We start from the raw sequence: 15,066 nt of genomic DNA on the forward strand, positions 1-15,066 counted from the left end.
CGGTACATGGGCAGAGTTGGGGTACAGGTACCAACAGGGAGAACCAGCGGGAGTGGCCCCCCTTCCCCCTGCCTCTAGCCCTGGCCACTCCCTCTGGTTCTCCCTGTTGGTACCTGTACCCCAACTCTGCCCATGTACCGCCCCTGCGCCCTGAGAAAACCCCCTGCTCCCTGACCACCGGGTCTCTCTCGGTCACGCTGCCTCTGGGAAGCAGCAGACCACCACGTAACAATAAAGCTTCCCGATGGAGAGCCCCTTCTCGCCTCCTTCACTGTCACCGTGTTGCAGAACTGACGCTAGCGGGAGCAGGTATGCAAAGCCATCCGGAAAGACTACGGGAAGGCAAAGCAGTCGCTATGCCCCAAGCAGCCCTGCTGTGCTCCCTGGGAAAGCTGCAGCTAGCCAAACCAAACTGAGCAACTGCAACACCTTTCACATACAAAATAAGAAACCTCAAGAAAAGCAATTATGTCACAGAAAGGGAAAAGATTCCTACAATAGTTGGCAATTATTTTGGTGAAAATGTCTAGAGATCAAGAGAGTGCCTACAGCTGCATCATTGAAGCTGCAGCTCTTAGGCTGATGTTTTCAGACCCTGCTTCTACCAGAAAAAGATGATGGGCTGGCTGGGAGACTACCAGCTGGACCAGAGACCCAGGTAACTTCACGCACCAGAAAGTGCTGAAAACCAGAACAAAACAAAACAAAATAAAATAAAACAAATCAACGCCAAGCAACAATTCTTGTCAATTTGATAGAAAACTTTTTTTAACCATGAGTTTAACACTGGGTACATGAGAAAGACATATCACTGAATCATCTAAGGCTGAAAATGAAGCAAACAAAGAAAATATCTAGAAGTCAACATAAGGAATAAGCAAAACAGGGCAGGAAGGATGGCCCTTGTAGATGGCTACTGGGTAACAAGTGTCAGTGTTTGTTGGCAACTAACATGAGCTAATATTAAATCTACTTTCATGCCTCCCCTGAGGGCATGAATAAATCCAAACACCCAAGGTCTTAAAGATATTATGGAGCTGACTATGGAAGATTGCATTAATTGTTCATACAATTCCCTCCATGTCAAGAACAACCACTTAATGGTACTGGTGCTATATGATTATTAGTCATATTTTAAAAGCCATATAAATGAACATATGGATGGTGGGGCAGAAATTCAATGAATCTTACCGTTCTCTGGATTCAGTGATCCTCCCTCTGAATCTAAATAACTCCTGAGAAGTGAGAAACACTGCTTTAATCTGTAATTTAGGCCATAACAGAAAACACTCAATAAATTCCACTTACAATTTGCAGAAGCTTCATTTTAATTGAAACAAGAAAAACCAAAAAAAACAGAAAAATCCACAACCTTGAAGAGCGTATCAACATATTCAAGAGTCCAGGCCTCACAATGTCTTTGATCTCACCAAAAAATAAAAATCAGGACACAAAATCCTTTTATTTACAACAAATTTGCAGGGGATGAGGAGTATGGTTTCAAACTTTTAATTATTTGCAAGCAGTCTTCATCCAGATCCTTCTAATACATCTGAAAACAGTTTAAAATTTCTGGTATGTACCACCATAGAAGAAAGCTGCCCATGAAAATATATTTCTGCTTTATGAGTACTGATAATGGTTCAGCCTAACAAGTGATGCAGTTTGGGAAGACACAGTTTAAAAAATCCAAACCAACCAACCAACAACAACAACAACAAAACCAACAACAACAACAACAAAAAAAACCCAACAAAAACCAAAACAACCAAAAAACCCAACAACAACAACAACAAAAAAACGATCACAGTTACAAAGTTAACTGGAAAGTTCCTGGAGGGGAAAAAGAGAAAAATATTCAGAAGGATAAAACCCATCTGATTCCAAAATGCAGGCTGCTAAACCTATACAGAAAAGACCAAAGAGCATAAACAAAGTGGGAGATACAGCACATGATTCCAAGTAAATAAAAAAGCCCTACAACAAACATGCTTACGGTGAATAGAATAAAAGTTGTATAAATGACACACAATCATATTGTGGACTTATACGTGTTGCAGATACATTTAGGGAAAAGTTTTCTAATTAAAAGCACAGTGAAGTAGTGGAATAGATTGCACACCCTAGATCTTAAAGGGTTACATCTATTAAGTGTAAACATCTGTTAACTTGTTTAAAAGCCAACTTAATTAAATTAGCACAAATCCCTGTGTGGCATTTCACTGAGTTAAACTAAAATCATACTCCTTGGACTGGAAGAGGTCTCAAGAGGTCTCGTCCATTCCCTATCCACAGGCAGGATCAGCTCATCTCACCTCATCCCTGACAGATGTTTATCTATCCTGGTTTTAAAAGACCACCAAGAACGGAGAGTTTATAACCTCTTTAGACAATCACTTTAGTATGACATTTTTGCTAATCTACACAGCACAATATTACACAGCCATAGCAAACTAGGGGCATTCACAGTCAGACACCAAAGTGATAAAAAGCAATATATTAAGCCATGATGATGACTTTTAATCATGTGAACATATATAATCTCTTAACAAATTACTGTGCATCAGCTGACAGATAGTAATGAGTCAAGTACACACACCACCTATCATAAATGTGAAGTGAAATGAAATAAATTTGCTTAAACTGAAGTTAAGCTTTTTACTTCCATTTGCCAGGGCCTAAAACCATGCATGTGATTTATTGCTCTTCCTCAGTTGGCAGCCAGTTAAGTCAAGATAAATCTATATTTCCTCTATTTTCATATGTTATTTACATAAGTTAATTTAAATATTGGTTTTTTGAGTAAAACAGCATTCTAGTTAGAGTGTTACACTTTCTCTTTCCTGCCTATTTACATGACTAAGTCTGGGGACCTAACCAGACTTTGATACAGAAGAAATACGTCCAACCAACAACAGCAAATAACACTCCTTGACTTTTCCAAAAATACTTCCCACACTTTTGACACAGTCACTAGTGCCAGCAAATTAACATCTGTTCTTACCTCTGCATTTAGCAGAGAAAAAGTTGTGCTGGAGAATTATAGAACCTTAGAATAGCCCAGCTTGAAAAGGATCTTGAAAAATCACCGCATCAACCTTCTGTGGAAAAGCGTGCCTCGGTGAAATTAACGAGTACCTGCTCAATAGTACATCGAAAATCTCCAGCAAAAGGGGCTCTACCACATCTCTGCGGAGGTTGTTCCAGTGGCTGTTCTCACTGTAAAATATTCCTGTCATACATGAACATGAAAGCACTCTTCCCCTCAAGAATCCTTTTCTTGAGTTTAAATCTAGCTCACTTTGCAGCTGCAGTAGTCCAGCACAACACATATGCTGCTGCCATGCATTGTTTTGGCTACAGAATAACATAAAAAGCATTTTAAATATTTGTTGTTTTGAGCAAAGGCTCTTGCCTCCTCTCACCTCTGCAGCTGATAGCTGTGCACACTCCTGATGCCTACACTTCCCTCTGCTCAACCTTTTTGGATGAGAACATAAGCATAAAAGACATTTTTCATCAGATTGAAGTGTACTTCCAAAGACAACTTCAGAGACAATCCTGGAAAGTGGCATTGTCCTAGAAAGTCAATATTCCTTGAATGATTTTAAGGTATCACAAAGAGTCATTCATTGCTCTCCCTTAAAACTGGATTTATGATATCTTTTGCTTCTTCACACTATCAAAAAAATATATTTCTTATAAAATACTGATTAGTAATGATAGATTCCTTTTCCTTTGTTAGACAGAACGATACCTGATGCATGTTACATTAGCTGGTGGTGAACTTCTATAACTCCAATGAATGTGTAAAGAAATAGGCTTATTTTCCTCCAAAAGACTAAGAGTTATAAAATTAACATTTTACAATACTTTTATCTTTCAGATGTTTTAACATTCCATTTTCACCAGGATATAAATTCCAAAAAATAAGTAAGATAATAAATCTACTGTGCAAAAGAACAAGGTGAAAAAGTTATTAGAATATTTTATACTTTTTGAAATACTTACTAAACAATTTTTAAGAAATTTCCAGATTATTAAAATTCAGTTCTCAAATAAACATATATCATCTTCTAATTTTAAAATTTAAAAAAGTTACATTAAAATAGAAAAATTTTTTTTTATGTTGTAGATATCATTTCATTCAGATCACACATTTTGAGGGATAGGATATGGAGACTAGTTTTTTACAGAAACACCTTAGGCAATTGCACTGTGTGTTCATCAATCACATTCAAATCCATTAAACTTTAAAAAAAAATTTAAAAGGATTCATCCTGGATAGAGGGATTTGGATATATAATGGGGACTTTGCCAGCGTGTGGTGGGGGGTAGTTTCCTCTATTAAATAATTTGTATCTGACAGCAGTTGGATACTGAACCTTTGACGGAAAAAAAAATCCCAAACATCTGTCAGGTTCAGGAATTGAATACAAAACACGGAGTCTGGCTTGGTTTTTCAGAACTAAAGTGGGTTTGAAATTATTGAGCTCTAGAGCAAAACATATCAGCATTAATGAGCTGTGCATTTGTAATGTGCATGAGGTAACACACAAAGACTAATGTGGTGAAATTTTAAGCTGCAGATAAGTGCTCCCAAGTCACTCATTATCTGAACATCTGGATACACATCTCATAATCAACTGAAAATCTGTTTTAAAAAATCTGTCACTGAGGTACACGTTCATGATTTTTTTCTGATGACTGGAAATCATCAGAATCTATCTAATCAATAATTCCTGGAAAAGCAGAAGCCAGATGTTTAAGCAGGCCATCGGAACTACCAGGTAGAAGACCAAAGGAATGCAGAAAGGACCAGTTTAAACTCAGGTAGATGGGAGATACTTTTGGGCTTGTGAACTGATGAGTTTTAATTGTCACCATCTAGTTTTAACACAGAAATACATTTCTAGATTCTTATTCCAAACAATCTCTAAGCCATATATCCCCTGTATTCATGTAAGGTATCTTACAAATATATCCCCAGCATGTTAGTATAGTGCACTTTATGTTAAAGGAAGTGTTTTCTGAATTTAAAGTTCTCCCTTTGCGTCACATGGAAATATGATACTTAGTAATTCATTTGAACTGACTTAAGTGATTTAAACATCCTGCTTTATGGTTGTACAAGAGCAGTAAAAGAAGTACAATACATTCCAATAGGAGGTATACATTAAATTCAGAAGGTCTTATTGTTAATACTCACCACAAGCCTGGCCATTTAATGTTAAGTTTCTGGAAGACAAAATCACTGCTCCCCAGCAGAAGCAGAGTCTTCACACTTACTTATTGGCTGGGCTACACTTTGGTGGGAGTTAAGATCATCTCACTCCAAGTCTGAACTTGATTCTCAATGTATTTACTGTAGGATCACATGGAATAGTTATTATATTGATCTCCTTGATTGCTGATGTTGACCAGAAATTCTGGCCCTTTACCTTTTATCTCCTCTCTCATAGTAAGGACATTCCAGAAAATCAAATCAGACTGTGGATCTTGTGAAGAGCAACTAATGTCCCAGACCCAGATTTGAACATAAGCTGGTGTTGCCATCTCTTTAGTAGTTTTCATTTTTATGCAACCCATGTCAATAAGCAGCCTTAAAACAGATTTTCTACAGAAATACTAATTTTTCACTAATTAAAACACTAAAGATTTCACTTTTAGACATATCTGATGGCAAAAAAAGGGCCCAAGAGTTCTAGAAAAAAACCCAGCAGAACAACCTTTTTTCCCCCTTGTTTTATTTTTTTTTTAACAGGCATAAAGGCTTTCTGACTTTCCTCAGTGGAATAAAAACACATTCCCTCTGAAAAGCTACTCACTCCTATGAGTTATTATTAGGGTAGGCTATTCATTTACTGCTCCTTTGTGCGTGGACAATCAGTGTTATATACCCAAAATTACATGTATTCCCATTTTTTCCAGTTCACAGAAAGGTCCAAGCCACCACTTCATTCACAGTCATCTGTCATTCCCCTTCCATATGACAGCACGCGAGCAGGAGGGGGGAAGTAAAACTTGCCTAAACCCAACTGTTTTGATGAGCATTACTTGGAATGTTTGCACTTTCAAACAAGCTCACTGTTTTTTTCTGTCAATAGGTCACAGTTCTAATGCAGATTATTCATGTGAGCTATCTCCAGAAGAACGAAGAGGTCGTTCTTTGTTATACAGAGGTTTCATGTTGCTTCACAGAGCATTTCCTTCTGTTCCATGACCTCCTTGAGCTCCCTTTGCTATCAACAGCTTTTCAGATTACTGAAGCAGAAAAAGAAATTTAGGAGCCAGAACACCAGGTTCATAACATTGACTTACCACTCTTCTCTCCCCATTTCCCAAGATCCTTAAGAACAAAACAAAATTATATTTCTTGGACCCAAAAGGAATGAGTGGTCAGAGTACTTTAAAAGAATCTTCTGGGAAACATCTGTAAAATGCATAGGAAAATAATTGCCCTACTCCATTTTTTTTCCCTTTTAAAGAAAAACATGATTTTATAAAGATATAAAGACCACTAAAAAAATCCAGTTCCCCCCAAAGTGGAGGTTCCCCCACTTTTCCTGAGAAATCTGGATCTGGTGAAGTACATTCTGGTTGACAGACAAGAGAGATACATACGCTTTTGGTTGTAAGAGTAAGGTATATTGGTAAATATCTTGTTGTCCTGCTACATCACAAAATACAATGAAAGCTACAAAAATGGAAATCTTTAAGCAAAACAAACACAACTGTTGCTCTTCACCTGTACTTAAAAATATACCATGTCAGGCCCAAGGGCCCTATGATTAACAAGGACAAAATGCAGATAGCTGAGGAAGACCTTGGTGGGGCAAGAAGTACATCACACTCCCAGAAGTGCCTTCCAGTCTTGGTGCTTTCAGGCACAAAGGCTCCCTGAAACAGTACTGCTTTCTTTAAATTTAAATGCTAGAAATGGATTTTCTTCCATAAATTACCTTGATCAAATTTGTGACATAAAATGATGTCTACAATGTCCCATGGTAAGGAGTTCAGCAGAGTTATTGCTCACTTGGTGAATTACTACCTCACCTGTAAAGGTCATTCAGTGCTCCCTAACTCCTCTAGTGAGCAAGTCCCTGAACAGTTGCTCCCAGATCATCCTCCTCATAGTGCTTAGACCTCTATGACTTTCTGTCATTTCTCTCCATGATGAAGTCCTGGGATCTAGTCCTGGGCCACCCTTGTTTCCCTCTTTCTTCTCCAGCCGTAACAAATAGTTTTGAACTAAACAATATGAAATGTATATTTAAAAAAAAAAAAAAAAAAAAGAAGAAGATATTTCCAAATTAGAAGAAACACTGATTTATATAACATTTTGTACTCTCATTTTAAGTCTACTAGCCTTTGTTTGTTTTTTCCCAGACCTCCCTGAGAAGCAGTGAAGTAATGCTTTTGTAGCCTATTTTTGGCCCAAATCCTATTCCCAGGCACCAAAACAGATTGGCCTAGAGGCGAGAACAGAGCACGTAGGATTTAGATAGTTTCTTCATCCCTTTGTTTTAAATTTGACTGGATCAAACTTCAGCTTTTATTTTATTCTTTGGTATCAGCAAGTACTTTTGTGACTCTCTTCACTCAGCCTTTAAGATTCTAAATCCTTGGGTGTCATCAGCAAATTTTGATGCTTCACTCCTACTCAAATCAGTTACTAAGATGCTGAGCACTGCAGATCCCAGCACATATTCTTGAAAGATTCCAATAAAACTCTAAATTTTTCATAGTTTTCCAGCTTTTAAAAAGCTTTTATCCTTGTAAGGGCATTATCTCTCATATTGCAGAAACAGACTTTTTGATTTTCAGTAGTTTGTCAACAGCATTAAGAAAACCACATATGATATATTAGCCAAGTCTCCTTTGTATGTTCATAACTTCTGCTATAAATTCTTTAAAAAGTCCAAACCTTTGAATGTTCTGTTTATAAATACCATTTTTGCCTTTTACTAGTAGCCTGCTCGCAGGAAGAGATAACTTTCAGAAATGTAAATTGAACCCAGACCTTTATTTGCCAAAAATTAAATGTTTTTTGAATTGATTAGTTTGTCTAGAGTTGTAAAAAAAGAGCAGTTTAATTGGTGTGGATATAATAAAAGTGAAAAGATGTTGGCAGCTGGTCCATGCAGGGTATTTAACTGAATGAGCAGCTCTCATGCTGCAGTCATCTTCATTTGGTTTTCATTTTTTATTTCTAGTCCCATATCAATACAAAGATACAAAATCTCATTCACAGCTTTGATTGTTGCTGATGGCTTCTTACACCTAGTCCCAACAGCATGAGTATAATGACAAACAAAAGACAAGGCACCACTGAGAAGATTTTTGAAGAAAGAAGAATATATGGGAACCAAGCTTCCTTGATGACAATGACATTTAAATACAGTCATCAGGATGCTAACAAAATTATAGTTTGGAAGCAAAAGCTCAATCAAAATAAGAGGTGAATACAAGCAAAGTGGAATCAGAGACTGGAAAATGATCATGTAAGGTGTAAGAATCCCCCTCACTGTGTGACTGGAAGTCTGAATAGCCCTGAATGAGCTATTCATCCCATATGCAATCCATAATATTTTGTTGCTCTGATTTTTTTTACAAGGTCTCAACTGGTATTTCTTTTATGAAAAAGATTATTTACATGTAAATAAAAAGAATGCACTTTCAAAAAAGTGGTCACAGTTCTATGTAAGTCCCCAAAAAGAAGTCTGATGTGGTTTTATGTCCCAGAATGAGGTGTTTGTATCTCTGCTAAGAGAGCATCACACCAGTTAAAGCACAAAATATAAACTTGGCTGACCTACTTTTGAGAAGTTACTCATCCTGGAATGTGTTCCTTAGTAGCCTTCCTTATTCCTAGTAAAAGCCAGTGAAATATATTAAATGCAAGTCACTGGCATGATAACTAGTCTGTCCTCAGCAGACTTCTACTACTTTCATTCTGCAGCAGAGAATTTGGCACTGATCTTTCTCACCCCACAACACTAGTTGCTTTTATTTTCTTCAGGTGTTCAGGTCAAAACTCGATATGATATCATTGAAAGGAGTGGAAATAGGTTTTCCAATCTTTCTATCTTCTTCCTTTTTTATCAGTCTACCTTAGGTGTTGTTAGTTATACATTAACTGCTGGCTACATGGAGCAGAAATGAAACATCTGGCAGCAGATTTAATGCAGTATTTTTAAACCAAGAAATTCTACACAACCAATCTGCCCACTGAATTCAAATGACAGAAGAGTATGTACTCATCAGGGAGGGTAGGTACATAGATGCTTATGTGGATGTCCAAAAAAGACACGTTCTTCTTCAAATTACATGTTACTGTTACAGGGACTGATATGACATGATAACCATGAATAGAAGTTTTCCAGGAGTATGGAGGAAACAAAAAATAAAGCTGCAAGAGTCTCTGTAGAATATGGTTTTACCAGCATTGTTTTAGTAAAACTTAATAATGTAGAAATTTTAAACTGTCTGCTGAAGACACCAAAGTCAGAAGATCTCATATATCCATCAGTAGCTAAATTAATGAAATTATTATATTGGAAATCAGCTGAAATGTTAAGCAACTATAGATATGGAATTGCTTTGAAATTAAAAGGGGACCACTGCCCCCCAAATTGTTAAAATTTACATTCTGTGAGCTCTTTTTTTGCATCTGTCAAATTCCAATAGTCCAGTGGTGCAGATTCAGTGTAGTAGAAGCTGACCAAGTTCAAATAAGCAGCTTCTGCTCAGCGTGGTAATTCTATAATGCATTCACGAGAAATTCTATAATAGTTCTGGGAAATGGTAATTTATACTTTTCTAGAAATTGCTTATAGGTTACAAGTACTATGTACATTTTAAAGTTCCCACAATGGGTAGAAATGCTCAATTTCCAATTAATGTTGCTGGGACACAAAAGTTAAGTTGTGTGTGCCAGCAATTACTGCATAATTATTTTCAAAAGTGATGATGACCTTTATTTATTTATTTTTGTATAATTGATGCCCTACACACCTCAGAGAAAGCACTTTCTTATTAGAATGTCATAAATGCAAAGCATAGTTCATCCTCTAAATGTGCTCTTAAATTTTCTATTGCATTTGTGTATTGAGTTACTGTAGTTTTGTGTCCCCAAACCATAAAATTTCTTATACATGCAAAACTACATAAACCAGCCCTACATACAAAGTAAAAGTTTTAATATCAATAAAACCATAACTTCAATATTTGAAATCATGAACATAACCCATTCAATCAGTTCAGCTTCCTAACTTCAAGCAAAGGAGTGTCTCAGCAACAGAAACTTGAAGAAGGCAAAAACCAAATTTTTTCCAGTACTAAACATTACATAAAGGAAATCTCATTCATGGAAAGATGTGACTATGGGTGGCAAACTCTGACAATCCTCAGACATTATGGTTGCTTGCACAGAAGACACTTTTGGCATCAGGCAATACAGAATACAAGGTTCCTTGCTATTGCTGCTGTTGCATTTCTGCCTGCCTTGCTTTTATTGCCATTCAGTCTCCTCTGCACTTCATTCCTTCATGCTGACTTTAAAACTATTTAATAGTGCTGATTTCTGTAGCTTCTAATTTCTAGATGCGAAACAGAAGGCACTATTAAAAGAGAAAGGATGACATCCACCCTCAGCTTACCATCAGGAGCTCATTGCATTATACAGTATTGCTCTTATCAAGGAAAGGAAAAATAAACAGTAGGAGAGTAGCAAAAGAGCTTGTTGCTACTGTTATGGAGTCCATGTAAATGGAAAAAATACAGTGTAAGAGCAAAATGCTTTCTCTTGGTGGTTAAGATAAGCTTGCATCATATTTCACAATCTGTTAGTAGCAGCCAAAAGTTAGGGGTTATCCAAAGTTATCCAAGTCTGTGTCAGTTAACCAAGCTGTTAACAGGGCACTACACAGAAATAAAAAAAAAAAAAGGGGGTGGGGAAGAAAACCTCTTATTTTTGTAAATTCATTAATTGGACTCATTCGTTGTTACACTAGATTTTGCCAGTATCTTCAGGGCCTCTGCTAGAGATCAGTGGCAGACAGTATCTTGCCCTGCAGATTTAGCACAACCAGAAAAAACAAGGGGTGAAACAGCTGGAGAGGTAAAAGAGCTGGGGACTGCAGGGTGCACAGATTCAGCACATCTCTGCAAGAGCATCTGCCAGCAAGAATCCTTCCAGAAGCACACCTGGCAAGAAGCAAACGCCTTCAGATGCACTGGCAGCATTTCCTCACCACTGAGCCCACGTTGGCACAGCTCAATGCAGAGCAATTTCACCGTCTTGTGACAAACTATGTCAAGGCCTTTTATTTTGCTAATGAGTTCTGTATGTCTGTTTTAGTAACTTTAGCTGCTGTACTGAAATGGAAATTTTGTTTCTCAATTACTGTTAATTTTTACTTGGAACATCTCTGCCAGCACTTTTGATCCAGGTGGAAAGAGGCAACCACTCTAAAGGGTGACCTCAATCTATCAGGAAACCAGCTTATTTTTAGACTGTGATTGTTAGCTGTGCAAATGATATGGCAAGTTGAGCTTGCAGCTTCCCAAAGAATCAATCAGAGAATCATGCACTACCAAAGCAGCATAATGTTAAGGCATCCCCTTGGCAACAAGATGAAAAACAAAAAGGCAAAGAAACAAACACATGTACAGAAAAAAAATTAAAATCTTATGCATGCTGTCATCCAGTTTTAAAGTAGAGAAATAATTCAAAAGCCTAGGCATTAAGAACAATAGTCACCAGTAGCAAGCAACAGCCCTGTGAGGTAAAATGTTTAGGAAATGTCACATCAGCAGTACCTCAGCAGGCAGCACAAAGTCACACTAATGAAGTCACTATGTCATATGTCCAGGGGCAAAATGTCACCTCCTTGACATCTCTAAACTCTGTTAGAAAGAGCATGACTACTTTGCTTGGGGCATCAGCTCTATGGCTACTAAACCTAGCTTGCTCAGAGGTCACACATGACCACAGTCCCCACTTCCTCCCACAGCTGCCATAAGCCCTCAGTTCCCTGATCATCTCTGCAAGGTGAACCACAAATAAAACGTGCTGCTTGTCATGTCCCAAGAGGACAAAGTCTGGAACATAAGGTTTAGCTCCATTAACTGTTAAAGAGTAACACAATTCCTTTCTTCATGCCCTAATTTTGCCTGAGAAAACACATTAGTGTTTAAGTATGATGGCAGCACTTGAGGGAACTCCCCATGTCAGCACACAAGGCTCAGAGTTGTGGATGACCTCTGATGGTGTCTCCTCCAGGGGCACGGTACATAAGCTACCAAAGCACTACACTTTCTCTCATCAGCCAGATGAGGTTTATCCTTCAGATCAGTGTCTTGGGAAGTGCCAGAGAAGAGAGAGCAGCAGGGTACTATAAAGGCCCAATTCTACATCAGTCTGTGACAAAGTTATGGTGTCAGTACAATTGTCCTCCTGGGGGTCTGAGATTTTTGTTCTGTAAAGAGCAGAAATCACCTACAGAGGATAAATAAATGGAAAGAAATACAGATTATCAAGTCTCCTAGATCTTTGTATTTGCACATCTTTTCTGCCCACTCATGGGCAAGGATCCTCTCAGGAGACCTGTTTCCTACCATGGGGGTGAAACGCAGCATCTGTCAGGCCAACCAAGCACTGTTCTTCTTTCAAGGAAGGTAGCTGCAGTACCATTCCCAAATCACAGTGTACTTCCAGAGGAGCATAGCAAAATTTTCATCTTTGTTGCTTGTTTCCCCTACTTTTTGCACTTGTGGACTGGACGGGGCAATCAGCTTCCCACAACATCAGCAAGCTATTCATTGAGACAATTAAAATACAGACTGGTGCAGCAGACAATGCAGGAGGCCTGCAACAAGTACCAGTGTTTACAGCACCTGAGTCATAGGCTAAAATAAGTTTCAAGGAAGGAAACCACAAATGCTTTATGATAAATGCCCTACACAGACACACATTTTTAAAAAAAAGTATCCTGTTCCGCTAAGTTGAACAGTGAGTTGGCACCAACCTGATCATGAAGTAGTGATATTTGTTCCACAACAGGATGGTGTCTCAGGGACAAAATCTTTCCTGATGTCAGTGGAAAGAGGGACAGCCACAGAAAGTTCTCTGCCTCTGCTTTCTCCTGTTCATTCTTAAGCATTCAAAGGCTGTTTAAAAAAAAAAAAAAAACTTTCTGATTTTCATATCTGCACTACCCGAACCTAATTTTTTCTCCACATCTGCTTTATGGAATGACCTCAGAAACATATGGGGCCATAGCACAGCCTAGGCTCACCCAGCTGCATAAACTCTGTTACTAAGGAAAACAGATACTAAAGTCTCAACGGGCAAAGAGAAATTATAACAGCAAGCTACAACACAACCCAAAGTCTGAGAGGTGTCCTTATTAACAGCATGAGTTCAGCTGCATAGGTACTTACAGTCTGCAGTCTTGTGGTTCATAGAACACAATTCCTCCTTCTGAGTTCTCCCTGCTGCTTTGAGCTCTATATTACCTGTGCTGAAATCTATAATGAATAAAGGATATGTCTCAGCTGTTGCTTTCACCGTTGCCCTCATAAATTACTGCATGGAACTACATATACTGCTAAAGTCTGTAGCACCTTTTGCAGAAGAAAATAAAGAAGAAATGATGCAAAGGGACAATAATAAAATATAAGATATAAAAATAATGGTGAATGATAGAGCTCTCTTCCAACATCTGTATCCACTGAAAGCAAGGGAACATTTTTGCTTCTGACTGTGCCATCTTAGGGATAAAGATCCTATATGGATGTTCTGGTTCTGTTACACTCTGTAGCCTGAGACCATTTTATCATAAGTGCAGTCACTCTGTTCACATCCCAGCAGAGTCTGAGTGCAAACTAATGCCCCTGTAGCACACACTACCAGGAGAGCATGCCCCCAAGTTGAGGGCAGATAGGCTAATCTGACCGCCTGTATTTGTGAAAATTCTTCTCTTGAAAGGAAGTTGTCCCATCATTCAATTATCAAGGTAGATTAATCCACTGTTCCCATCCTCCAGTTTCAGGCGATAAAGCAAGGCTACTCTATTCATTGTCAGACAGAGAAGGCAATGAGGAAAACTATATCAAATAAGAAAGTTTGGATTCACACAACACGTTAAAAAACAACCCAAACAAGCAACAACCCAACTATAAAACTGGACAATAAAGAGTAATATGCTTGGTCACTCTGCTTCTCTGAAAGCTAATTCTTTGCTAGCACAACATGTGTGACTTGCAGGTAATTTAAATTTTTCTGAACTGGCATATCATTCTGACATTGGCAGATGTCAAGTCACGTTGGGCACTCATAGAATGGGCTAAAACCTAGTCATATTTGTCAAGCTGTATACAAAACAATCCCACTGCATGAAGTAATTCAGGCATGGATTGGAAAAGAATTAACCTGTGCCTGAAAGCTTTTCTCAAGGAAGTTCACAAAGATGTCATAGCTTTGCTGTATTTCCAACAGGCTACAAAGATATGTCCCTGCCACAGCAACAATTAGTTCTGTTTTTCAAGGGTGTTATTTATAGTAAAGGAGCATTATTCAGTTACACTTTTTTATTCCAACTCTTGCTTCCAAAATTTTATTTCTTTTCCTCTGTAAAACCTGCATAGGCATGACAATGTTGCATTTCATCTTTAGAAGTGAAAGTACATTGGCTGAAACTCCTGGAAACATTGAAAGGAGAAAGCAGTTAGTCAGAGCAACTGAAGTAACATAAGAGGCTTAGAAAAATACATTCTTCAATCACAACAAGACCCTTTAAGATAACAAAAAATGCTCTTATCATAAATTCCCATATTATATTTTTAACTGCCTGTATGTTTTCCCTGACTGTGCTAGTATTTATGTTGGTAGCACAAATATCACAAAGGCATATTGTATCCTGAATAGCAGAACACTCAAGCAGTACAGTAATTAATTTAATTATTCTTACCTGTAGATTCACTGCTTGCAACACATCCCTGGGCTTCTGCTTTCATACCCCATACCTAAATGCTGCTACAGCTTAGTCAGAAACTGAGTGA

This window comes from Corvus kubaryi, unplaced genomic scaffold, assembly GCF_017639235.1.
Source record: "Corvus kubaryi isolate FWS band 111438036 unplaced genomic scaffold, C.kubaryi_AGA036_p1.0 split3-73, whole genome shotgun sequence".
In the NCBI taxonomy this organism is placed as follows: Eukaryota; Metazoa; Chordata; class Aves; order Passeriformes; family Corvidae; genus Corvus; species Corvus kubaryi.